The following is a 27783-nucleotide window of genomic DNA, read 5'->3' as shown; positions in this document are numbered from 1 at the left end:
CCTTGTGACACGGGGACATGGCCATGCACCTTGCTCCATTTTTGTCACACTGGGGACTTCCTGAGCTGCTGGGCTGCCCTCAGTCCCTCTTCCTAGCATATGGATCCATTCACAGCTGTTCTGCAGTGCAGCAGGTAAAAGGAAACCTCCCAACCTTGCCCCCTCCCCTGTGTGGCCCGCTGTGAGACAGTGCCCAAAAAATGGGACGGTTAGGTCTGCCAAGATTTTGCAGCCACACCCCCATGGCACATAGGTTATACAAAGGCAACCCGATGGGGCGTAGCCAACACCAACTGCTAAGGAACAATACAAAATCTGTTTGCTAATATTAAAGATTTGTTTTGCGGAGACAATTAAGATGAGGAGAGTTGTGCATTTTGCAGAAGAATGCATTGCTAATTCCACTCTACAAAACACTTCAGTTTTTAAACAGAATAAGGCACATCACCATTTACTAATTCAGTCCCGCTAAACACAGCAAATTGCCACTTTTTAGGTGTTTTGTCAATATGCATTTACATTTAGGCAAATCAGTGCAAAAATAATTTCTGAGGCTTCATCCATGCTATCAACACTATCTTTTCCTAAAGAAAATGCATAAGGGATAACCTGTGAGTATTAATAGCTCAGTGGCACTCCCTATTAATATATATTTGCTTTATTCTGGGCATCAAGACAATCTTGGATACAGGGTTCAGTAGTTGTGGCAACACAGTATTATCCAGTTGCCGTACACTTCCGTCTGTACATGGTCATGGTAAGTTATACACCACAATGATTTATTTTATTTAAAGCTTGGGAAATCCTGCAATGCAGTAGCTAGGAGTGAGCCACATTACTCTATAAAAGAGGAAGGGAGGGTACAGTATGTATCATGGTTTGTTTACTAGCACTAGATTGACATTCAACTTTGCTTAGGTCATAAGATGCTTTGACTACATAACAGGCACATGGGGAGCTCAGTGTTAACAGCACATGTTGAGTCTTGGCTGTGCTGGTTTTATTCCAGGACGAGATGAATAGCAATGTATTTTTGGCAAGCCACTTGCTTAGATCTGCAGTGTACAGAGCACAAGCACTGACTAGCATCAGCTCTGACAGTGTGTGTGTATGCTGGATCCTAGGCTTCTTGCTGCTAGTGTACATGGGAACATTCTCAGGGGAGAACCGGGGAATCTCGCTTTACTAGAGGTAAGGGAGGCTTCATAAATATAGAGGCAGGCAATCGTAATTCTTATACTCTTAGTTTAAGCCACAAAAGGCTCAGACAGAACATATTTCTAGTACAGTCCTGCCATTTGTAGTAAGTGTCTCATTTGATCATTAATCATAAACACAATCTGAATTCTCCATTTACCACTATAATTTTCATTTGATGAAAATGTATTGTATTGTTTTACATATATGGTTTAATATTCATGGTTTAATTATATCTATCTATACATAGTATAAAGTCCCTGGTAGGCATCTGTCTGTTTGTTTGGGCTAATCTTGAGAATCACTGGACATATCTTGCTGCAATTTTTATTATTCTATAAAGCATTTGTCGAGGAAGGTTTAGCTGTATGAAACATTAATGTATGACAAAAGGGAGCCGAGCAGTGACGATTTTAATGAAGCAAGTCAATGAAACAACGGACTTCCAAGTGCTTTCTTGGCTTACGCTGCCTAAACCATTAAAGATATATCACAACGATGGACTTTATTTTATACCATGTAGACATTTATACTTATTATCCGGTTTCTCCAGAAAAATCGATGCAAGCCCTGTTTACGGATACAAAGTTTCAGTTTTTCCTTTTTTTTTTTTAATCGTTTATTTATGTGAAAAATATTCTTTAAAGTCCAATTCCCGGTAAGAGCCTGCTTTGGCATGACAATAAATAAAGCACAGGGACAGACATTTAACATGGCCAGAGATGACCTAAGTGGAGACTGTATTGCTCATGGACAACTTTACTTGTCCCTTTTGCGTGATATGTCAAAACGAAATCTTTTCATGTTGACGTCAAGAGGAAAAACGACTTATTTTGTCTACGAGGCAATATTGTAAGACCTCGGTTAAAAAAGACTATTGCTGTAAATTCAATATTGCTCCTGTGTGTGAAAATTATGTATATACCACAAAAATAAATTCCAAAATGCTTGTTATGTAATCTGGTTCAATGTTAGGATTTAGATATGCAGTTTTAGCATAGTCACATTCCTGGCAATGTGTGTTAGTTAAACTGGCAATTAGACAACTAAACCTTATGCTTAAATCATATGGGATATTAACTAAAAATTGTAATGCATTATCAATTATATAAGTATTATACATAAGTTACAGTAGGCCTAGGTTTGGAAGAATTTATACAGTATAGTATTACTAACATCATCCCAAGATAATGAGCAGTTATTTTTTATAATACTACTGGCAGTGGTGCCCCAAGCACTAATTGCTAGAATCACAAGAGGCTGCGTGCCTCACTGCTTGCCCTACTGAATGTTCCTCTGCATGCCAATCGCTTCCTGATTGCATAAGTTAATCATACCATCCAAGTCCGGTCAGTGCCAAGAACCAAACCGAACCAGGCCAGACAGTAATATTCCCATGTCAGTGACTTGAATTAATAAGCAACAACTTTTTCTCGGGATGTAGTTACCTTGCCGATGGACGGGTTGCCTGCTGTTGAAATCCCGGCGTCGGAATTCCGACCCGGGACTAAACATAGGCATCTAAATCCCAACGCCTCCCGAATGTAAGTATAGCGGGGCCGGGTTGAGTGTTAGCTGCGGGGGGGGGATTAGGGTTGGGTACCACTGGGGGGGTTGGGATTAGGTGCTAAGGGGGGAGTGTTAGGCACTAAGGGGGAGGTTTAGGCACTAACGGGGAGAGTTAGGGCGTGGGGTGAGGAGGGTTAGGATTAGGGGGCAAGAAAGGAGGGTTAGAGGGAGAAGGTGGGAGGGTTAGCATAGTTACGTGCCCCTGTCCGGATACTAAGCATCGGGATGCCGTTGTTGGTATACTGACAGCTGACATCCCGAGTGCCGGTATTTCATACCCAACCCAATTTTCTCACATATAATAGTAATCATTGACTCCTAATATACAGCATACAGCACAACAGCCAGCAAAAGCTCAGATTCAAAACTTGAATAAACAATTGCTATTTATTAGGTTTAATTCCACTATTACAGCAAACAATTATACAGTCAATAATGACATCATGCCAAGAAGTACGGCACTGGCCAGAGCCTCCTAAGGACACTCTGAGCAGGCTGCTGGGTGCGTACCTGGAGTGTCAGCTTGCACACCCCTAGTTACAGCCCTTCAATGGTCTACACTTACTGAATTAAGGAGCAATAATGCAGGTCCCCTCCTCACAACTGGGCGCAAGGGCTATTATTCTACCCTTTTCCTAGTTCAGAAGCCCAATTGTCTCCCACGGATATGCTCTATCCTTCCTAAAATGACCCCCCCAGCAGTTCTTTTGCACAGGGCCTCCATTGGACCCAAGCAAGGCCCTGCTGCTGCTCCAAAAAGCCATTCAGTCCTTACTGAATTCAGTAATAATTCCGGTCCCCTCCTCACAACGAGGCAAGGGCTATTATTCTACCCTTTTCCTAGTTCAGAAGCCCAATGGGCTTCATCAGCCTATCCTCAACCTCAAATCTCTGAACAAGTTTATCAGGGTGCCCAGGTTTCATATGGAAACCCTCTGCTCTATTACTCTAGCTATGGTGCCTGGGGATTTTATGGTATCTCTGGACATTCAAGGTGCTTACCTACATGTACTTATAATGCCTTTTCATCAACAATATCTCCGGTTTGCTATACTACAGCAACATTACCAATTTCAGGCTCTGCCATTTGGCCTTTTGACGGCCCCTTGGGTCTTTACCAAGATCATGGCAGTTATGGCGGCATCTCTTCATCATCAAGGGATCAGACTACTCCCATAGTTGGCCAGCTCCCCAGAGATTTTTCACTGCCATCTGCAGGTAACCATTGCTCTTCTACAAATGCAAGGTTCTCTGATCAACTGGAAAAAGTCTTCCCCTTACACATTCTCAAAGGATGTTCCATTTGGGAGCCCTCATGAACTCTCAGATTCAGAGAATCTTAATAACAGTGGAAAAGATTTCAGCAATACAGCACAGGGTGCGCAGACTGCTCCGCAATCGCTGAGTGTCAATTCACTCTGCAATGCAGGCCTTGGGTGTCTACCTTTGACATGGTGGAGTTCACCCAGTTTCACTCCAGGCCCCTACAACACCTGATCCTCTCCAGGTGGAACAGGCTACCCCATCAGCTCAGATCCCAGACGATTAGCCTCCCCTCAGAGGTTCGCCTGTCCCTAGCCTGATGGCTACAGACATCCCATTTGGACCAGGGTCACCCCTTTTGGATCCTGGACTGGGCTCTCCTCACCACGGACGCAAGCCTCCGAGGGTGGGGTGCAGTAACAGGTCAGCACTCCTTCCAGGGCCAATGGACCCCAGTCGAGGCAGTGTTGCCAATCAATGTCCTAGAACTTAGAACCATCTACAGAGCTCTCACTATGGCTCAGGATATTCTGAAGAACAGTCCAGCACAAGTACAGTCCGACAACGCCACTGCAGTGCCTACCTCAATCATCAAGGGGGCACTTAAAGTCAGTCAGCAATGACAGAAGTGTCCCGCATTCTCACATGGGCCAAACACAGTCTCCCAGCCAACCCCGCAGTGTTCATCCTGGGGATTCTCGATTGGGAAGCGGATTTCCTCAGCTGTCATGATGTGCATGGTCTCTACATCCAGAAGTCTTTCAGCTTCTGGTGGACAGATGGGGTCTACCGGAAGTGGGTCTCATGGCCTCAAGACACAACAACAAACATCCATTTTATGGAGTCAGGACCAGGGACCCCGGCGCAGCCTTCATAGACGTATTGTCAGTGAAATGGAACTTCCATTTGGCATTTCTCTTCCCTCCAATATCCCTGCTTACTCAAGTGCTTCGAAAGTTCAGGCAGGAGGGGGGCACAGTTCTGTTGATAGCTCCAGCTTGGCTTGCCATAGACGTTCCTCTTTAACTTCCTCTATGAGTAGACCTATTATCTCAGGGTCCATGTCCACATCTGGACCTAGCCCATCTGTCTTTAACGGCTTGGCTCTTGAGACATTCCTCCTAATGGCTAAGGGTTTCTTTAGCTCTGTGGTCCAGACCATGCTCAGAGCACACAAACTGGCCTCAGCTAGAATTTACCATAGAATATGGCATACATATTTCCAATATGCTCCAAGAAACTATGACCCTTCAAGTTTTTAAAGTTTCTAGAATTCTTGCCTTTCTTCAGGCTGGATTGGATCTAGGCCTCCACCTAGCATCTCTGAAAGTGCAGGTCTCTGCTTTGTCCATCTGGTTCCAGCACAGAATTGCTCCTTTACCGGATGTTCACAGCGTCTTGCAATTGCCAATTGGGATCTCCAGAACATAGACTGTGGAACAATGGGCACCATACACCATTGCGTTTGACCCCATCACTGTTGCTTGTGGATCATTGCTAATTGGAAATCCTAACAAAAACTGCCACAGGATTGGTAATTAATTACCATAGACTGCAGATATTCATTGTGCCCCTATGACTGAACCCTTGGGCTACCTTTTCATATTGTGAACCTGATCCTTATGCCCAAAGACTGAACACACTTTAAACTGAGAAGGTATTGGTTTAAGGCCGATATTCATTTTGTACATGAATTGTCTTTCATATTTATTTTTATTACAATAAAAATTGTTAGATTTTTAATTTGTATATGGCACCCATCCATATATATTATTTCTAAATTCCTTTTATAGAGTGCTGGTTTAGTTTGGTGGTATTCTCTCTGAGATACTTCTACTTCTTCATTTATGATTTTTTGGTAGGGAAATTCTGTTCCGTTCTCTTTTCAAATCATTCTTTTAGTAGACAGCATACTGTTCTCTTACCTCACTACCGTATAGGCAGGGGGTCAGAGGTCGGAGTTTGATCTCTTTGGAAGTACCAACTTGGTTTTGCCTTTCAAATGAATGGCGCTTTAAAAATACTGGAAGACATTCAGGAGTTCCCGCAGCGGCACTAGATCTCACCCTATTACATAAGACCCTGGTTCTTTTATCCTTCCACCCTTACAGTGTCTCAATATACTCAACTGCCTTCTTTATGTCGCTTTTTACCAAATGTAACAATATTCCCAGTTTATATACACAGCCAGCTCTAGAGTAGCAGTGGATCATAGCTGAGGCATCAACTGTTTCTGTAGTGCATGTGTGTTTTGGGATATTAATGCAAGTGGTACTTATTCATGTCATTTTAATGCAAATAATGTATTTAGAAGTTGATATTTGAATTCTGAAACACCTGGGCCTAGGGCATCTATTTTTCCGTTCTCGCTTCGCCTCACGTTAATTTTCAAATGTGTGTATTATTGGCAATGGTAATAGCAGAGTAATAGTATACAACAGCGGATCTCTCAAGGTCATGAAATATCCCAGTGCTTAACCAGTGGGTTGGTTTATTTAACAGTAATGTGGATGTACAGCCGTACTCAGTTACAGTATGTACATAACAGGCTCTTGGCATGGAATCAGTATGATTTAACGCCGGCCACATAGGAGGAAATCCTGATCGTCCTTAGGGTAGGTATAACTAACCTAATTCCCCCCCAAATCCTATCCCTCCCTTTGGGGTGCCTAACCCTAACCTCCCCCCCCAAGTGCCTAACCCTAACCCCCCTCTAAGTGCCTAACCCTAACCCTCCCTTCCCCTAGTCTAACCCTAACCTCCTGGGGGGTGCCTAACCCTGTCCCCCTCCCAGGAGCCCCATAACCCGCGGCTGTCCACTCCCGGCGCCCGGCTTACATTCGATCGGTGAGCCGGGCTCCCTGCGTAGGTCTAATGATAGGCGTCGAGATGTCGACGCCTATCATTTGTACCTTGCTGGGATTAAGCAGTCGGGAAGCCAGCGGTTGGCATTGCGACCGCCGGCTTCCCGACTGCTTCCCCTTGGCATGGAGCGCAGTATACAGACCAACAGCCGATGACTGTTTGTAGCTAGAGGTGCAGGTTGCAGATTGAGCTGTGAAATGCAGTATAACTAAGTGGAACATGTTGAATGCCCCACTGCGGCGCTCCTTCTCATTGACAAGATGACGCCATGCATGTGCAGAAGACCAAACGGCTGCCATCTTGGTTATGTACTGATACCTCCCTAAAGAAGCATCATGGAGACTGCACAGTAGAGCTCTGATGCTTTCAACAGTCAAAAACTGGCTATGCTACTGTACAGAACCTCATATTTGGAATCCTCTAATATGTTGCTACACACATTCCTTTTATAAAAATGTATAAAAAAATACATATTTTTATAGAACCTTTTTTACATCTAATTTGAATTAAATTATAGAATTATAGCACCAAATTCCTGAAACTCTGGCATCCAGGGGCAGATAAATGTGTCATGGACACTGTGCTTGGTAATCAGTGTTGTACGTGGAAGGAATAGATCAGCAATATGAGTATATTACATCTCTAGGATGAATATTTCACATATGAGTTCATTGATTTATCCAGTCACTGTCCATGGACAAAGAGGTTTAATATTCAGACATAGCATAGCACACAACATGCAATACTAACATCTCCATACACTCATACAAATATAAAAGAATCCATACCATATGCTTTTGCTTGTTTTAGTACTACAGGTTGAGTCTCCCATATCCAAATATTCCGAAATACGGAATAATTTTGGTATGACTGAGATAATGAAACCTTTGATTTTTGATGGTTCAATGTACACAAACTTTGTCTAAGGCACAAATTATTAAAAATATTGTATAAAATTACCTTCAGGCTGTGTGTATAGGGTGTATATGAAAAATAAATTAATTTCTTTTCTGTACACAAACTTTGCTTGAGCCACAAAATTCATGAAAATGTTGTATAAAATTACCTGCAGGCTGTGTGTATAAGGTATATATAACACATAAATGCATTGTGTGTGTATATTGGGGTCCCATTCCCAAGATATTTCATTATGATATGCAAATATTCCAAAATACGGAATATTCCGTTATCCAAAATATAAGTATTGTCATCATTTACAGTCATATAACAATCTACCCGGGGCATGTGTGAGTGTCTGTGAGTACAAAGTAAAAGTGAGTATGTTTCTATCAAATTTTAATTGGCCCTTTATGGCCAGGGGCGCCGAGAGGGGGGGGTGAGCGGTTACAGATTACCCGGGCCCGGGCTTCCTGAGGGGTCCGGCGGGGGCCCGGGTCCGGCGCCGCTCCCCCTCCCTCACAGCAGCCCAGCACACAGCGTGTGCTGAGCTGCGGTGGAGACTGCTCGTGGCTGCTGAGCAGCAGCCACAGCAGTCTCCTATGCCTGTGGGGGGGAGCGATCACACTAATCGCGCCCCCCCTGGCTTTGCGCCGGGCTGAGGGGGCTCAGAGCGCCCCCTCTCCCCAGCGCGCAGCGCCGCTTCGCGGCGCTGCATATCTTTTTTTTTCCAGGAAGGGGGTGTGGCCACGCCTCCCGCAGTTAGGCCACGTCCCCTATTACCCAGACCCGCCGCAGCTCTCAGCGGCCCTGTTTATGGCTATGCTAAATGTTAGAAGTGTTGCTATGAGATTTACAGCTGCACGAATATGATATGTAATAAGGTTGATGCGATTTTTCAGATTTGTATAAAAAAGGTTTTAGCAGGATTTGAAAAGTCATAAGGATCATTAGATCTGTGAGAGACACAATTAGAGAAGCTGTATGTCTCTTGAGTCTTGCTGACTTACCCTTAAGTGTATTCTGCTCTCAGAAACAGGAATGATGTAACATCCTTCTCGGAAACTGCTTATGTAATATTTAAAAGCGAGCTGCATGAATATCCATATTAGTCATCCACCAGGAGCAGAAAATGAACATGTAGTGTTCGCAGCTTGCTACCTTACAAGACAGTTATGCTCGTGTAAGGAATGTTTACCAGGAGCCCAATACAGTCTTGAACAAAGAGGTAAGATGAAAGTCACTAACCTCAGGACTATATGAGTTATTTATTAGAGCATCTATAATGCATATTCAGTGTTATGCTTGCAGTATTTCACAGGATGGTAGTGCAATACACTCACACTCACAACAAGTTGGATGAGATTTGCCAGTTGCCTGATCTGCAGCATATTGCACCGTCAACTGTGTGGTTCTACCAGCACTATGAGTAGTGTTCTTGCTAGCCTGATTTAGCAGGGTGCCGCACCCTGCCCATTTAGCAGCTGGGAGAATGCTCTCCTCATCCCTCTCCACAACTCTTGAGGAGGGATTGGAGCCTATAGTTGGTAAGATGCCATGAAACCCTGACACCCCTTTCCTGCCTGCACCCATCTAAAATCTCTGGCCTCAGACGGAAGGTTGTCACCCTAGCATTTACCTACACAGTGTCTGTGCTCTCTGCTCTGGGAGGGTTCCTATTTGGCAATGTCACCAGGGTGGTGTCCAGGGCACAACTGCTGCTGAAGGACATGAACTTGTCTGCACTGTGTAAGGAGCTGCTAGCCTGCAGAATGATGGGAGTGGTGGTGCTCTTGGTTTTGGCAAGTGGGTTGCTGAATGGAATGCTGGGGCCAGGGACGGACTGGGGCTCCAAATAAACCCTGGCAGTCCCCCTGAATGTTCGCTGTAGGAGGATGCAAAAGGGGCGTGGCCTAGGGATGTGGTTATGTCTCACAGGGGCATACCACGAGTCACGGGGGCCTGGCCTTGCACGGCAGGTCCCTGTCTTTCACTATCCTGGCTGAGCAGAGCGCGGGGAGGCGGAGCTGCTCGGTCAGGGTTTTACACTGGACCGGCCCATCAGGCCATCGACCCTTCTGGGCAGTCCGGCCCTGCCTAAAGATGTTGTTCAGATTATTTTTCTAAAGATGTTGGAAGATGTAATACAAAGTCCTTATGGTTAGTTGTTATCAAAAGTTACTTAAATAAAGCAGGAACTACTCAGAGTATTAATGTTGGACAAAATGTCACCACAAAATGGCTGCCAGTAGCTGGGCATCCTTTATTTAAGGCTGTGACTTGCATTGTGACATCACAATGCATGCAGGCAGCAGCTAGAGATGGCTGTAGCTTAGATCAGCTTGAGCCCAGATTGCATGCAGCAGCACTCTGGCGAGATTAGAGACGCCGGACTTTAGGAGATGGCAGTGTAACTTGGTGCAGGGAGAGGGACGGGCCCTAAAGGCAGCTTTTGTCCCTTAGCCAGGGCCGGATTAAGGTCTGTGGGGGCCCCTGGGCAACAAACATGTGGGGGCCCCTATTAAATGTGACAAACTGGGGGTATGCACAATGGGGACCTTATGCAGAGCCCCCAGTAGTGTCAGTGCCCACAGTGGTAGTGCCCCGTATGCAGTGCACCCAGTAGTAGTGCCCCTTATGGAGTGCCCCCTATGCAATACTCCCATTAGTAGTGCCCCCTGTAGTAATGCCCTCTGTATAAATGCCCCTAGTAGGGCTCTGTAGTTTTGCCCCAAATAGTAATGCCCCCCAGTAGTAATTGGGCATGTGCCCAATAGTAATGCCCCCTGTATAAATCCCCCAGTAGAAATACCCATGCAGTTGTGCCCCAAATAGTAATACCCCCAGTAGTCATTCCCCCTTTAGTAGAGCGCTCTGTAGAAATGCCCCCAGTAGTAATGCCCCTCTATTAGTGCCCCCAATACTAATGATCCCTCTCTAGTAGAGCCCCCAAAAGAAATGCCCCCTGATTAATGCCCCCAGCAGTAATGCTTCCCCCCCGAGTAATGTTCCCAGTAGTAATTCCCCCCCAGTAATGCCCCCAGTAGTAATGCCTCCCCCCTCCCCGAGTAATGCCCCAGTAGTAATGCTCCCCCCTGAATAATGCCCCCAGTAGTAACGCCTCCCCGCTCCCTGAGTAATGCCCCAGTAGTAATGCTCCCCCTGAATAATGCCCCCAGTAGTAATGCCTCCCCCCTGAATACCTGAATAATGCCCCCCACCAGTAATGCCCCCAGTAGTAATGCCTCCCCACTCCCCGAGTAATGCCCCAGGTGTTATGTGCAATGCTCCCCCCGAGTAATGTCCCCTTTAGTAATGCCCCCCGCCAGAAATGCCCCCAGTAGGCCGCTTGCACTAAAAAAAATAAAAATAAAGCTCATACTTACCTTAACCTTAGCCCCGCGTCCGCTGCAGTCCGCTCGGCTGCTCCTCCACACTATGGCAGAGACGTCATGACGTCACTGCCATAGTGCTCTGCGTGAGCCGGAAGCTGGAGCTCATGTGAGCTCAAGCCTCCGACTCCGGCTGCCGCTGCGGGGAGGGAGCCGGGCGCCCGCTGTTTACAGCGGGCGCCTGGTAATAGAAGCCTCCCTGCGGCGCCGGAGTTAGGTTGGCCGGAGGAGGCGGAACTGGTTCCGCCTCCTCCGGTCCACTTTAACTCCGATGGGTGTGGGGGCCCTTAAAGTGACGATCGCCCCTGTCGTCCCCCCGTTAATCCGGCCCTGCCCTTAGCAGTCCCATTCCCTGCATCTACTGTAGCTATGCCCTTCCCTCTGAGTGGTAGCTGATCTGCCAAAGATTGGAAGAGTGTGTACAGTGACAAAATCCTTTTAGTAGATTGTTTCAGCAGAAGCAGATCTGAGATCTGTCTCAAAATTGGACAGATGTGGAGGCATATATTGGTTGTTGAAACTTTGTTCAGGTCTCCAGTAGGATTGTGTTCAGGTCTCCAGTAGGATTGTTTCAACAGTCTGCTTTGGAATTGGATCCCCAGAGGATTGGACAGATGTGAACCCGTCTTAAGTCATGCAGCTTCATATCAGATAAATAATTTGCTTCAGGGCCGGTTCCAGGGCTAATAGCACCCTATGCCGGCTGAGTGCTCTGCACTCATTGTCGTCAAAGTTGGGGGCGTGGCCTAATTACCATAGGCCACACCTCCTCACGTGACATTATCTGAGGGGCGTGCCCGCAGGGCACGCCACCAAATAACGTCAGGCTGGGGGGAGCCTCACTAGCTGGGCTTCCCACAGCCCTCTCACGGTACTGAATTAATGACTTCGGCCCACGGGTGGAATAGCAGGACAGTAGTGTCCCGCTGAAATCGGGATGCTGGGGAAGGGTGCGCCCTTTATGGGTGGTGCCCCTGTTCGACCGCTCAGGTCGAACACCCCTAGAGCCGGCCCTGATTTGCTTTATCCATTTTTTCAAAATTAAAAACTACTTATAAAATAAAGGGAGGTATCTGAAAGAGTAAGGATGACAGGCCAATTTTTTTTTATATAGTCCTTACCTAAAGAAGTTATTCAGATTCTTTTTCTAAAGATGTTGCTGTTCAGGTCCTTATTGTAGATGTAATTCAAAGTCCATATCATTAGTCATTGTCTATAGTTACTTAAATAAAGCAGGAACTATTCAGAGAGCATCAATGTAGGGCAAAGTGTCACCACAAAATGGCTGCCAGTAGCTGGGCATCCCTTATATAGGGCTGTGACCTGCATTGTGACATCACAATGCATGCAGTCAGCAGCTACAGATGGCTGTAGCTTAGATCAGCTCTGGGCCAAGATGCCCTGCAGCAGCACTCTGGTGAGAATTTAAAAGCTGGCGCTCAGGAGATGGCAGTTTAACTCGATGCAGGGAGAGAACCAGGCCCCAGAGGCAGCCTGGGCCCCGTAGTAGCCCCTTTCTCCGCACCTACTGTAGCTACGCCCTTACCTGTGATTGGAAGCTGGTCTGCCAAAGAATGGAAGAGTGTATACGGTGACACAATCCTTTTAGTAGCTTGTTTTAGCAGATACAGATCGGAGATCTGCTGCAAAATTAGTCAGGTTTTGGAGCATAGTTGCCTACTTTTGTAAATGCATTTCAGAGAGACTGTGAAAACAACACCTATGAGTGCGGCGGTAAAGTGGACGTTTACTGCTACATCTGAGAGGCGTGTCATAATACTGACTTTACATCCAAATGTAAACGAGCCCCAAAGCAGTTAGTGAGATCTATTTGTTCATGAAAACACACGGATACTTTTCAGAAAATGCATGTAACCATAGGGATCAGTGTGCCTTATAACCAATGCAGGGTTATTATACTACAATGAAACAGCAGTGGACTGCGCTCCCCTAGTAGATACCAATTCAAGTGAGAAGGTACAGCTGCTATTGGGAGGGGGTAGAGGATCCTACAACCCTAGAGAACTATCAAATTATAATCACAAAGTCTCCCAGCGCACAACCTTCAAACTCAGTATATCAATATCTCATAATAACTATAGTACCCATTACGGCATATTGGGTTAAAATTATACATTTATTCAAAATTAAAAATACATATATTACAAATTAAGTGATATATGGTCACTCTATAATCGTATATGTAAAGGCCTAACACCGGTATACAACATGTAGATAGATATGAAAAAGATAAATACTGAACAAAGCTCAAAAACTGAAGAGATAATAAAATCAGGACAAAAATTAAGAAATATGTAAAATAAATAAATAAATCAAAATAATGAATCAAAAATCCCAAAACAAATCATGATAAAAAGTAATGTTCTGTCGGATATAGTAGAATAAAATTCCTCCAAGTCAAATATGTAAAATGTAGTCCAGATGGAATTATAATTTAGAATAGCAGTGCCTCTAGCATCATATTAAAAGTCCTATTCAATGGTTACATACGCTTGATATTAGATAATTCAATTTGCTGCCATATATAGCTCTATTAGGGCTCTATATATTAACATTATTTTTTACTAAAATAAAGTGAAAAAGGGTGTTTTCACACCCATTTCACATTATTTTAGTTTCACCTAAATTTATTAAAGAGCAATTGGAGTAGAATTTGTAAAATTCTATTCCAAGCCCTAATTATCACATATTTTTAGCAAGCAGATCACATTTCCCATAATTGCAATGGGAAATGTGATCTGCCTGAGATTTACTAAAATAAAATGTGAAAAAATACTGGGGGAAAAACCCTGTGATAATAACGCCACCTGGAGATGGCATTATCCAGGGTCTCCCCCGGTTCACCGACTCTTGCTCTGCTCTAACAGGCAGAGCAGAGCCGGGAGCCGGGCTCCAGTGTTCAGCTGTGTGGTCTAAACAAGCTCATCCCTGCTAAAAAAAAAAAAAAAAAAAAAAGTAAAAAAACCAAAAAACTTACCTTAGTCCAGGGCCGGTGATCAGTGCTCTGGTGATGTCCTCTAGGGCTCCGGTCAGCTGGTCTTCCGGCTCCTGCACTGTGACCCTGGTCAGCTGCTGCATAGAACAGCTGACCGGATCACAGTGTAGGATGGCAGACCAGCTGACCAGCACTCCAGAGGGAGGACATCACCGAAGCAGCGATGACCAGAGGTGAGTGAAATTAAGGGGGGCGGTCGTGAGGGGGGGGACGAATTGTAGCGGCGGCTGTCCGGCGCATGTGCGGCACCTTGTCACTGTATTTTTTAGTGATAAGGCTGCGGAGGGGATTCGCAGGGACAGAGCTTTCTCGCAAGATTTTTAATAAATCCCTGTGATAGTGCCTGAATTGGCAATGCAAATTCAGTCGGAAATATGACACTATAATCTGCATTCTAAATGCGGATTGTAGTAAATAGAGCCCTTAGCAACAAGGAAACATTTAGGTAGTTACCTTGAATGACAACCATCTCGGATAGTGCATAGGGTTTGCCAGCAAACAGCACATGCAGGTGATTGGTACAAGTGAAAGTGGTCCGTAGTACTCAGCCCGCTGTGTTCCTCCCACCTATGTGTTTCACCTCATAAGAGGCTTTGTCAGGGTTCTGGGATATGGATCTTCCTATGCACCTACTCACCTTAAATACGGGCGAGGTCCAATCAGTCTGTTCCATCCGGCCGGATCCATTCCATCTGCTTATACTAATGATCCCATTTGAATGTAATATAACAGCTACGTAATGGGGGTAAGGTGCAATCAGGGAGATTGCTAGACTTTTCAGGGAGTCAGGGAGATTGCTATTATTTCAGGGAGTCTCCCTGACAATGAGGGAGAGTTGGCAAGTATGTTTTGTAGGCATATATTGGGTGTGTAGATATAATGGAGGGAGGTGTTTTAAAGGGAAAGGGTGACAGGACATAGGCCCTCATTCAGAGCCACTCGCTATTTGCGGTCGTTCGTTCTAAAACAAGGGGTGGCTATTCAAATGAACCGTTTGCTGTTTGCGGTCTGTTCACGCCTCTAGGTCTGAACGAGCGAACAAAACTTGCGTTCGTTTTTTGGAAAAATACGCCCCCTGGCCGCTCGCATCCTACGTCATGTCCGCTATTTATTAGATTAATCGAGTACATCGACCAGGGTATGAACTGCTCGCTATTCTTGTGGTTGGTTTTTGCTACCACAATTTTGCGAGCAGTTCTGGCTATAAAAGAACCCAGTGACGTGGTCAATGACGCTGCTGTTTTAAATATGCACACCCATAAAACGCCCGTTTTGACCTTTAAGCACGCCTGCGATCGGATCTCCACTCCCCGTTTTCAAGCACCTTCCCCTGTTACCACCCACATACGCCTCTTTCTGTCACTCAAATTATCAGGCATTCGCTATTTTGCGAGCACATGAATTTCGGCCGCACTGAGTGGTTTGCGCATGCGTATAACGATCCGTATGCATGCGCAGTTGGGCAAACATCGCTCGGAGCGAACGAGCAGCCACTTGCGTCCGGCTCTGAATCAGGGCCATAATTTGTAATATAGTCCTTACCTGAAGATGTTATTTAGATTCTTTTTCTGAAGATGTTGCTGTTCAAAACCTTATTGGAAGATGTTATGCAAAGTCCTTATCATTAGTTGTTATTCAAAGTCACTTAAATAAAGCAGGAACTATTCAGAGAGTATCAATGTAGAACAAAATGTCACCACAAAATGGCTGCCAGTAGCTGGGCATCCTCTATGTAGGGCTGTGACCTGCACTGTGACATCACAATACATGCAGGCAGCAGCTAGAGATGGCTGTAGCTTAGATCAGCTCTGGGCCCAGATTGCATGCAGCAGCACTCTGGTGGGATTAGAGACGCTGGATCCAGGGGGGCCCACACCGCACACCCTGCACCAATATTATGTAAAACTTACCTCTCCGAGGTCCCACGTCGGGTCTCCTAGCGCTGCTGAAACGCCGGAAAATGGCTGCCGCTGAGCTTGGGCAGGCATTAAAATACATTTGCAGCTGCATTCCGTAAGTATTCGCAGCTGCATATGCAATAGCGATCCTTGCTGAATAAGGCCCTGTGTCAACAGTCTGGTCTGGAGTTGAGGACCTGATTCAGACCCGCGAGCGAGCACTGAGCGCTCGCAAGCGGGTCGATGTTGGGCAAGTGCGCATGCGCACGACGGAGTCGGCTCCGTCGTGCGCATGCGTGAGACCCAAATAACGACGGCCAAGCCGTCGTTATGGGTCTCGCACCAAAGGAGGCGTGCTGTCGATGGTGACTGACAGCACGCCCCCTTTGGTGGGGGTGCCGGGGGAGTGGCTGGCCAGATGGAGGCGTTCCCATGGGAACGCCTACCGTCTGGGGCCGGCCCCACTGACATCACAAGTGATGTCAGTGGGAGTGCTTTTGGCTCTGATAGAGCCAAAAGCACTCCAGGGCTTTCAGCAGACGAGACCCTACCACAAGGGTCTCGTCAGAAGCCCGATGGTCGCGATGGTCTTGACCATCGCGACCATCATTTTGGCCACTCGCAATAGCTGTGGGTGGTCACCCACAGCTATGCGAGCGGCCAGTAGGGCGGTCTTAAAATCAGAGGGATGGCCGTGAGAATTGGACAGGTGTGTACCCATTTTAAGTCATGCAGCATCACATCAGATTAATAATTTACTGTATCCATTGCTTCTAAATGAAAAACTCCAGATAAAATGGAGGGCGGTGTCTCAAAGAGTAAGGGTGACAGGCCAAACTTTTTTATATAGTCCTTAACTAAAGACAGAGACAGACTGGGGCTCTAAATAAGCTGCGCACTCACAAAAAGGGCTTGGCCTAGCAGCAAAAAGGGCATGGTTATGTCTCACAGGGGCGTGCCACGAGTCACAGGGGCCTGGCCTCGTGGCACGCCCCCGTCTTTCAGTATCCCGGCCGAGCAGAGCGCCGGAGCTGCTCGGCCAGCGTTTTTCACCGGACCAGCCCATCAGGCCCTCGAACCTTCTGGCACTTGCCAGAAGTGCCAGATGGGCAACCTGGCCCTGCCTGGGGCGCAAATACACTGAAAAGGTGCCGCGCATATGCCGAGCAGCTCACCTAACACTCCACATCCCCCCGCAATCGCTGATCCCCCCCTCTTACTGTCACTTACCTCCGGTGATCACTGCTCTGGTGATATCCTTCCCCGGGGCTCTAGTCAACTGGTCTCCCATCTTGCACTGTGACCCCGGTTCTATGCAGAGGCTGACCAGGGTCACAGTGTCGGAGCCAGGAGACCAGCTGACCGGAGCACCGGGGAAGGACATCACCAGACCACCAAGCACCCTGGGTGCAGGTAAGAGTGGTTTTTTTTTTTTTTGCAATGCTCAGATTGTGGTTTGTGTAGACTACACAGCTGATCACTGGGACCCAGCTCCCAGCTCTGCTCTACCTGTTAGAGCAGAGCAGGAATCAGGGACCCGGGGGAAACCCTGGATAACGCCATCTCCAGGTTGCGTTATTATTACAGGGCTTCTCCCAGTATTTTTTCACTATTTATTTTTAGTAACTTTGGCCAGATCACATTTCCCATTACAATTATGGGAAATGTGATCTGCTTCCTAAAAATATGTGATAATTAGGGTTTGGATTAGAATTTTACGAAATTTAAATTTATGTTAAACTAAAATAATGTGAAAAGGGTGTGAAAACACCCTTTTTCACTTTATTTTAGTAAAAATAATGTTAATAAATAGAGACCTGAGTGTTTATCTAATGTATGCTACATGCAGAACTGTAGCTGGAAGAGAGAGAGCCTTCATTGTAGGCTTAGTAACTTGGGGCCTGATTCAGAGGTGGACAGAAATCATCTTGCGATTCCGTATGCACTGGTTCTGTGAAAAATAACAGTTATGGTATAACATACTTTTGTTAACTCTTTTTCTTTGAGGTCCATAGGATCCACAGAACCTACCTTGGGGTATGTGGTTGGAGTGATTCAGGCACCAAACCATTAACAAGCTTTAGCTCCCAGGATGCACTGGGTCCTCCTCCATATATACCCCGCCCCCAGCTACAGGCAGTTAGTTTGTTATCAAGCCCAAGTGGGAGAAGGAAAAAAGATGAGAAGGAAAGACCCTTGTACTCCAGAAACACTCTCTCTAAGAAGAGGGAATCGTAGAGGATACAAAAGAAAAGATTACCCAATAACACAGGTGCGTTAGGGTGGGTGTCCTGTGGACTCTATGGACCTCGAAGAAAAAGAGTTAACAAAGGTATGTTATACCATAACTCTTATTTTCTTCTCCGGGGTCCATAGGGTCCTCAGAAATTACCTTGGTGATGGCCCAAAGCAGTTCCCTTTAAGGGTGGGGATGCTTCTGTGTTTCAGTAGAAAGGAGAATCCCACACCCAAAGGAAGCATCCTAGATGCAAATGTGTCAAATGCATAAAATTTGACAAAGATATGAACGGAAGACCATGTGGCTGCCTTACATATTTGTTTAGCAGAGGCACCATGATGAACCACCCACGATGGTCTCACAGACCGAGTAGAATGTGCTGTGACCGTGTTCGGAACAACAAGACCAGCTTGTGTGTATGCTTGAGAAATTGTCATAGGCAACCATCTGGCCAAAGTCTGTTTGTTAACAGGCCAGCCTCGCTTATGACAGCCATACAACACAAATAAAGAATCTGACTTTCTAATGGGTTGGTGCAATTTACATAGATATGTAGTGCACGGACAACATCCAATGATGCTTCGCCTGCTGAAACCAGGATACCACCTTAGGAAGGTACTCCGCCCTGGTACGAATAACAGCTCTATCTGGATGAAATATCAAAAAAGGAGAGTGAAAAGAAAGGGCTGCCAAATCAGAGACCCCCCAGGGGAAGAAGCGATAGCCAGAAGAAATACTGTGTTTGCTGTAAACCGCTTTAGGTCTATTGATTTCAGGGGTTCAAATGGTGGAGCCTGCAAAGCCCTGAGAACCAATGTCAAATCAATTGGGGCTACCGGGAGAGCAATGGGAGGCTGAACCCTCAGAACACCCTTAAAAAATATTCTAACATGAAGCAATGGTGCGATCCTTCGCTGAAACCAAATTGAAAGTGCAGAAGCTGAACCCTCAGGGTGGCCAGACGGAGACCCCGATCTAATCCAGCCTGAAGAAAAGAAAGCAGTCATTAGACCCTAAACACCTTAGGGTCACAATTTCTATGCTCACACCACTGAACATACGAGTGCCAAATTTTGTTATAAATGCGGGCAAAGGAAGGTTTCCATGCCCTCAGCATTGTCTGAATTACAGAATTGGAAAAAGCTTTTGCTTTTAAGACGGAGGACTCAAGAGCCATGCCGTCAAAGATAGACGAGGAAGATCTGGATACACTCAGGGACCCTGTATTAACAGGTCCAGCCTTAGAGGAAGAAGCCACGGAGTGTCTATGGTGAGACTCTGTAGGTCCGTGAACCAATGGCGTCTGGGCCAAGCAGGAGCTGTCAGTATTACTGTCCTGCCTTCCTGCTTGACATTCCTGATGACCCATGGAAGAAGAGAAAATGGAGGAAACAGATATGCCAGTCTGACATTCAACTTTACTACCAGAGCATCCACAAACACGAGTGCAGGATCCCTGGTTCTGGATCCATACCTCGGGACCCTGTGATTGTGACTTGAGGCCATGAGGTCTACCTCTGGAAGACCCCATCTGTCCACAAGGCTCTGAAATTCCTATGGATGAAGCACCCACTTTCCGGCATGTATATCCTGCTGACTTATTGAGGACTCTTGGTATGAACACCTCTGAAATCGCCGGAAGGTGACATTCTGCCCAGACCAGAAACTTCCGCCATGGCAGCCTGGCTCCGCGTGCCTCCCTGATGGTTGAGGCAGGCTACTGCGGTGGCGTTGTCGGATTGTACCTGGACAGGCCTGCCCTTATTTCTTGCGCCTGAAAAAGTGCTCTGAATACTGCCCTAAGTTCCAGGATGTTTATGGACAGGAGACTTTCCCTGGTTGTCCACTTTCCTTGAAATGTGTGTCAATCTGTCACTACGCCCCATCCACATAGGCTGGCATCGGTCATAAGGAGTACCCAATCTGAAATCCAGAATGGGCGACCCTTGTTGAGACAGGGACAGGTGCACTTCTGGCGTGAGATGGATCATCTGTGACTTTATTGAGTGGTACTCCCTGTTCCAGTTTGAGAGAATGAATCACTGGAATGGTCTGGAGTGGAAATGGGCATATTCCACCATGTTGAAAGTGTCAACTCTTGTGGCGATTGTGCCAATAGCAGGAGATCTTCCAATTATAGCAGTATCCTAACTCCCTGGTGCTTGAAGCAGGCCGTCATTACTGCCATGATTTTGGTAAACACCCGAGGGGCTGTTGATAAACCAAAAGGCAGTGCCTGAAATTGGAAATGTTTCTGCAGCACTGCAAATCACAAGAACCATTGGTGGGACCGTGTAATTGGCACATGAAAGCAGGGCCGGACTGGGACTAAAAATCAGCCCTGGCATTTAGAGCACACAGGCCCACCTGCTGTGGACTTCATGAACAAAAAACATGCCATTGCTAGTAAAACGTCGGCTATTACTTTTGGGCCCATATATGATGTACATGTAGTGTTCACTCTAGATCTGGTGGCAGACAGGGCGCTGGACCTAGAGCTAGAGAACATCTGCGCACACCTTCGTCGCGCGCCCAAAAAGGGGGCGTGTGTTTACAACACGTCCCCTTTTCGTCACTTTTGGCGGCGCTTGGTGACAGCTCAGCATGTCCGTAAGTGCCTGGCACTTACGGACATGCTGAGCTGTCACCAAGCGCTGCGGTCACTGTGAATGGATGCCGGGCGCTTGCGCCTGGCATCCATTCACCGACGGTGATTGCTGCTCTGCCGTTTTCCCAACCCGCGGGACACTGCGGCCCACGGGTGGAGGACAGAACACGCAGGCTGTTTCAACGGGGCGCCGTGCTGGAGGGCAGGGTGCTTTCTGCCCTTCAGAAATAGGGCAGGGCGCGGTGCCCCGCTGAAACAGCCTAGCAGGAACACTATACATGGTAGCAATATTTACTCTAGTAAAAGTTTGTAAGGCTAACTGGTACACATCTAGATTTTACAGGACAAAAAAATGCTGCTCTTACTTTGACTCTTGATGCCTAAACAACTCCTACCGCCATAATTACAGATGGAACAGTGTAAGTATGCTGTCACTTGGATGCATTACCTGGATTACATTCCAGTGTCACCCGCTTCATGTCACCCACTGCCTCTAGTGGGTGAAACTAAGCAGATGACACTGGGGAGAGGCAGTGTTTGATAGGCAGTGGGTGATGCTGCTGAGTGGCAGTAGTTAACACAGGAAAGTGGCAGTGGGTGACACTGGGGAGAGACAGTGGGAGAGGCAGGAAAGTGGCAGTGGGTGACACTGGGGAGAGACAGTGGGAGACGGGGAGAGGCAGGGGAGAGACAGTGGGTGAAGTGGAGAGGCAGGGGAGAGACAGTGGGTGACGGGGAGAGGCAGGGGAGAGACAGTGGGTGACGGGGAGAGGCAGGGGAGAGACAGTGGGTGACGGGGAGAGGCAGGGGAAAGACAGTGGGTGACGGGGAGAGGCAGGTGAGACAGTGGGTGACGGGGAGAGGCAGGGGAGAGACAGTGGGTGACGGGGAGAGACAGTGGGTGACGGGGAGAGGCAGGGGAGAGACAGTGGGTGACGGGAAGAGGCAGGGGAGAGACAGTGGGTGACGGGGAGAGGCCGGGGAGAGACAGTGGGTGATGGGGAGAGGCCGGGGAGAGACAGAGGCTGACGGGGAGAGACCGGGGAGAGACAGAGGCTGACGGGGAGAGGCCGGGGAGAGACAGAGGCTGACGGGAGAGGCCGGGGAGAGACAGAGGCTGACGGGGAGAGGCCGACCATCGCGTCATGACACGGACACGTCATGATGCGGCCGCATAATGAAGCGCCCGCCCATAACACTGGGCAGCGCAGCAACATGCCAGCTTAGAGGAGCTGGCTAAATAGCTTCCAGCCGCCCAGATTCACATGGCCGCCGGCCGCGTGATAACGTCATTACGCAATGATGCAGCCGAGGCGAATGTAATAAACAGGGTGAACGCTGCAGTGCCGGTGGTAACCCTGCGCTCAGCCGCATTGGCCCATCGGCCCTTCTGGCATTTGCCAGAAGTGCCCGATGGCCAGTCCGGCCCTGCACACACACATGTATACACTTATATATACATATATAGTGATCCCGCTAGGCAGTTTCAGCGGGGCACCATGCGCCTCTCCCTATTTCTGGTGCGGTGCCCCTCTGAAACAGCCTGCAGGTTTTGTTCCCACCCACGGGTAGGGAAAATGGCGGTGCAGCAGTCACTGCCGGTAACTGGATGCTGGGCACCCGGCATCCATACACATTGACCACAGCACTTGGGAGCTGCCCAGCATGTCCGTAAATGCCGGGCACGCCCTCAAGAGTAATGAAAATGGGACGCGTCATAAAGACACGCCCCCTTTTCATGGGCGCGTGTGCACAAGTGCCCTTTTTCTATGTCTGACGCCCTGCCCGGCGCCGGACCTAAAGTGAATACTACATACATATATACATAATACACATATATACACATATATATACAAACACATATATATATATAAATATACACAGTATATATATATATATATATATACACACACACATATATACATAAATTCACATATATACACACACATATATACATATTTAAACAAAACTGAGCACTGCAAGAGGGTTCCTACCTGCAGGTTGGTGCTGCTGTGATCGTGGGAGGGGCACTCGCGGAGAGAGGGCTGTTGTGATCCCGGGAGGTGGGGTACCAGCAGGGGGGAGGATGCTGTTGTGACCGCAGGAGGGGGGCACCCATGGGGGGGAGGAACTGTTGTGATCCCGGTAGGGGGGTACCCACGGGGGGGGATGGGGGGTTGGATTCTGTTGTGATCGCAGGAGGGGGGGGCTGTTGTGATCGCGGGGGGGGCACCTGCGGGGGGAGGGGCTGTTGTGATCGCGGGAGGGGGGGCACCTGCGGGGGGAGGAGCTGTTCTGATCGCGGGGGGGGACCAGGAGGGGGGAGGTGCTGTTGTGACCGCAGGAGAGGGGGCATCCGCCAGTGGAGGGGCTATTGTGATCGCCGGAGGGGTGGGCACGGGCTGTTGTGATTGCAGGAGGGGGGGTATTGGTGCTCTTGTGACCCCACCTCCACCCCTGTGATGAGCAGCAATAGCTCCGTCTCCAGCCAGGCAGACACTAGAGCCCACTTCTCTCTCTGGTGGCCATTTTGGGAGGGACTTTTCTATGGTATTTTATCACTTGGGTCAGGAAGGGAGATATGTGACGGCCGGGCATCTCAGCAGCCGGATCGGCCCATCTTGGCATCGGCCCTTCTGGCATTTGCCAGAACTGCCAGATGGCCAGTCCGGCCCTGCATGAAAGTATGCATCCTGAATATCCAAGGACACCATGAAATCCCCTGGTTCCATTGCCAACACAATCGACCAAAGGGTTTCCATACACAACCTGGGCATCTGGATAAATGTGTTGAGTCCCTTCAGGTTTAGAATAGGCCGGTGAGACCCATTGGGTTTTGAATCAAGAGGAGGTTGGAATAATATCCCTTTCCTAGTTGATTCACTGGAACCGGGATTATTACCCCTGACACCAGCAGGGAGTGTATAGCCTGCTGGATGGCAAAGATTTTCACAGAATCCGCTGCCGGAGTTGTGCAGAAACACTTTTGTGAGGGACTTCTTCAGAAAGTAAGGGCGTACCCCTGGGAGACCACCTCCCAAACCCAGGCATCTGTTGTTGTGAGATGCCAGGTGACTGAAAACTGAAGAAGTCGGCCCCCTACTCTGGGATCTTCTAGAGGGCGGTCCGTCCCATCAGGCTGCAGGTTTATCCTCATTCCTGGAAGCCGGATGTCTGTTTGGCCAGGATTTCTTAGACTGTGGTTTCCTGCGAGAACTGATTCTAGAGGAAGATTGACCCTTTGCTTTTCCTTGTGGCCGAAAGGCCCGAAAGGACAATTGCTTAGGTTTAGTAGTAGATGCTGAAGTTAGACCAGCCATTTTAGAAGCTGCCACCATAGCCACAATCTTGCCTAATTCCGTGCCACACAAAATGCCTCCCGTAAACGGAAGGAATTCCAGGGCTTTCTTAGAGCTTGCATCTGCCTTCTAGTCCCTTAACCAAAGGGCTCTCCAAGCCACCACTGAGACAGCTGATGCTTTAGAAGATAATATACCAGCATCCAATGCTGCCTCTCCCAAATAGGACGCTGCCTCCTTAACAAAGAAGATAATTGTCAGCTGTTCCTTGGAAGCTTCTGGAAGAGCCTCCTCCAGTGTCTTCATCCATTCCTCAATGGCTTTGGAAACCCAGGCCGTAGTCATGGCCGGGCAAGTAACAGCTCCTGATAGAGAAAAGACTGCTTTGAGACAAGCTTCTAGTCTCCTATCTGTGGAACATATAAGAGAGGATGCAGATGGTATAGGCAATGTAGCGCTCCTAACCAGATGTGCCACATGTGCATCTACTGACGGAGGAACTTCCCATTTGGTGCACTCATCCAATGGAAAGGGGTATAAGGCCTCAACCCTTCTTGTAATATGGAATTTCTTATCTGGAGAACTCCATGCTTCACCCATAAGTCCTGAAAGGTGTTCAGATTTAGGAAATTCAGCTTTCACCACTTTATGGCATTTGAATCCTGCAGCCTTTCTTTGTACCGGCTCCTCTTCGTCTATGTTTAGCACAGTCTTAACCACCCTAATCAGATAGGGGACATCTGCTGCTGCAAAACGGTCTTCTTCCAAAAAAGATTCATGAGAGGAGCCCAGTGTATCCCCATACTCATCAGAAGATATACCAGAATCTGAAGGCTGGACAGCGTGTGAAACCGATCGCCTTTTGGTTTTTGGCTGTACTGGCCTAGCTACTTGCCACGGTTGCTGAAAAGCTGCTGAGGATGAAGCCACAGGACAGATGCATAGGGGACACAAGCATAGTAGCTTACAGCTGCTGAGGGTATCTCATCATTGGGGCCGGCCCCGTGGCTGCCAATCGGTCTGCAACCTGTGCTATGATCTGGGAAAAGGAAGCCCAAGGTGGTTCCTGCACGCAGAACGAACGAAGCGTGCACATGCGCTTACGCAAACCATCGGCTCGCTTGCAAGCACACAACGCTAGCGAGAGACTCTGAATGAGGTCCTAAGCTCTTAGTCAACTATCAATAGCCCAGGTAGGATATGGAGCTCTGTATGACCTGATCACTGCAGGAGAGGCATACAGGGAGACTGACCAAACCTCCTGAGCACACAGCCACCAATAGAGCCTGAGAGTGGTCTCTGGCCAACTCATATAGAGGGAGGACCATCGGTAGCATTGAGTACCATCGGATGCGATCGCAGCACTTGTGGTTGACCATACCCTCTCGCAAGCACTGCGAGCGCTTTTGTAAATTTCAGCCAAGTGACGTATACTATGACGCTGCCTCTTAATTATGCATGCCTCTGAAACAGCGTTAAGACGCTCAGGCATGCCTGCGTTCGCACCTCCACTCCACCTGTTTCTAGCAGCCGGCCCCTGTCACCACCCACAAACGGCTTCTCCTGTCACTCAATCTGCCGGGCTGTCTATGCTCAGCAAGCGAACGCTTCCTGATCGCTCACACTGGTTCGCGCACACGCATTGCGATGTGTACGCATGCGCAGAAGACAGACAATCGGCTGGCTGCGTGCGAACGCATCCTAGCGAGCGGGTCTGAATCAGGCCCTAAGAGCGGTTTCTGCACAGATTAAGGAGAGCGGAAGACCTCCTTCTGGAGAAACCTATAAGGATTAAATCGGACAATGCTACTACCAAAGTGTCATATATAAATCACCAGGGAGGCACAGGAAGCTTCTTAGCCATGAAGGAAGCTTTTCAGATTGTCTTGGACAGAGACCAGCGTCCCATCTATATCAGCAGTGTTTATTCCGGGGATAGAGGATTTGGAGGCAGACAAACAATCCTTCCAGGAGGGATAAAGCAACCACATATTCTAAAAGTCATTAGTAAAGGTCACTCAAACCAATGCAGAGAATTATAATAGTAAAAATTGTGTATTTATTAAAATGAATAAAACAAAACACATATAAATAAATAATGTATCATGTAAAGTAATCAAAAAACATGTAGCAGCTTCAGTAGCATATAATTAAAGATCATGAGGATAAAGCAATCTTTAAAAGTATGTTAAAATGTCCCAAACTGGAATCACTAAAATGTCAATAGATAATCATGAGCCCTTTTGGAAGCATCTTGCTTTTTTGCATAGCAATAGTTAAGGAGTAACTTTGTGTACCATCCGGCAATTCAGCACAGTAAATATGTTGCAAACAGTCAAGTAACAATAGTCACAAAATTACCTTCCAGGCAGGCACATCAAACCCGCATGTTATTTCAGTAATCAGGAGTCCGGAGCGAGAGAATTTCTCTCGCTCCGGGGCTTGCGCACGCGCAGTGAGGCCGCTGCACATGTGCAGGGCCTAAACATCGACCCGCTTGCGAGCGCTCAGCGCTTGCGAGCGGGTCTGAATGAGGTCCATGGGGCTTTAGCAAAGTAATTATGTAAAGCAGCTACATGGTCCTCAGTACAGACATTCACCAAATGTTACAGTTTTCATAACAGTCTGAATTTGGTCATAAAGTGTTAAGTTCAGAGAAACCTGGACAAGCTTTCCCCTAGGGGCAAGTGTTGGTACACCCCCAAGTCAGGGACGTGCAGGCAGAGCCTCCCCTGTCATACTTCTGAGATTTAATATAAAAATTATTAGAATAATACAATAAAGATATTTCTAATTTATTAAAATCTTCTTTGTTTTGTAATCATTTAGATAGTTAAAACTTACCAGCTTTGTGGAGTTCCCTGGGATTACAGGGAGACGAAAGATGAGGCAGCTACAACAGCTCAGCCTCACTTCTGTATAGTCAGACCCTGCTTGCAGAGCTGGGGGTGGGGCCACACCAGGGGCAGTAAGCTGCACAGAAAGTGAGATAATAGAGGCATGCCTCTGAGCATGGGGGAGGGGCGTGCCTTCAGCACTGATGGACACCTAGGATGTGTCATGTGACCAGGAAGTGCACTTCAGTGTTTAGAGATTGGAGCTCAGGCAGCAGCAGCAGCAAGAGAAGACACAGTGATGCAGGTAGGAGAATCAATGGACACTGAAGCTTAGTGTAGTGAGGGGAGAGTTACAGTGAGTAGACGGTGAGATGGGCACCCAGCACTCAGACCCATCTCCATGTGTGCCTCCCCAACCATTAACCTCACCACACGCCATTGCCCCATGTGTAAGGAAGTGTCCCCCAGATGTAGGAAGAGAAAACAAGATTTATGGTTCTTACCTGTTTAATCTCTTTCTCTGACTCCATCTGGAGACACTTCAGTCCCTCCCTCATTTGTGGAATCTATGAGCAAGATGTCTATAGTTGTTCTTCCACCTTATACTTCTGGCTTTTTAACTTCAAACTGAGAAGGAGTTAGAGAGGAGGAGCTTTTATAGCACTAATAATTAGATCATTATGTGCTGCAGCCTCAAGTTACT

The 27783-nt window shown here is 47.4% G+C and overlaps 1 protein-coding gene across 4 annotated transcripts in view; it reads left to right on the top strand.

The window, feature by feature from the left end:
* The first annotated feature begins 713 nt into the window (after nt 1-713).
* The window catches only part of PHKG1 (phosphorylase kinase catalytic subunit gamma 1), a 54902-nt gene continuing 27832 nt past the window's right edge, over nt 714-27783 (top strand). Inside the window, exon 1 of one of the 4 annotated variants that reach the window (XM_088445937.1) lies at nt 714-757. The gene's annotated coding sequence lies outside the window, so the exon portion shown is untranslated. Of the gene's footprint in view, nt 758-1004; nt 1192-8923; nt 9020-27783 lie in introns of those variants that run through there. The other 3 variants (XM_088445935.1, XM_088445934.1, XM_088445936.1) reach the window with 3 other exon arrangements.

The sequence above is a fragment of the Taudactylus pleione genome, unplaced genomic scaffold, assembly GCF_031769625.1.
Source record: "Taudactylus pleione unplaced genomic scaffold, aTauple2 ptg000391l, whole genome shotgun sequence".
Classification (NCBI taxonomy): Eukaryota; Metazoa; Chordata; class Amphibia; order Anura; family Myobatrachidae; genus Taudactylus; species Taudactylus pleione.
The sequence above is the reverse complement of the archived record's forward strand: the minus strand, read 5'-3'. Positions and strand labels throughout refer to the sequence as shown.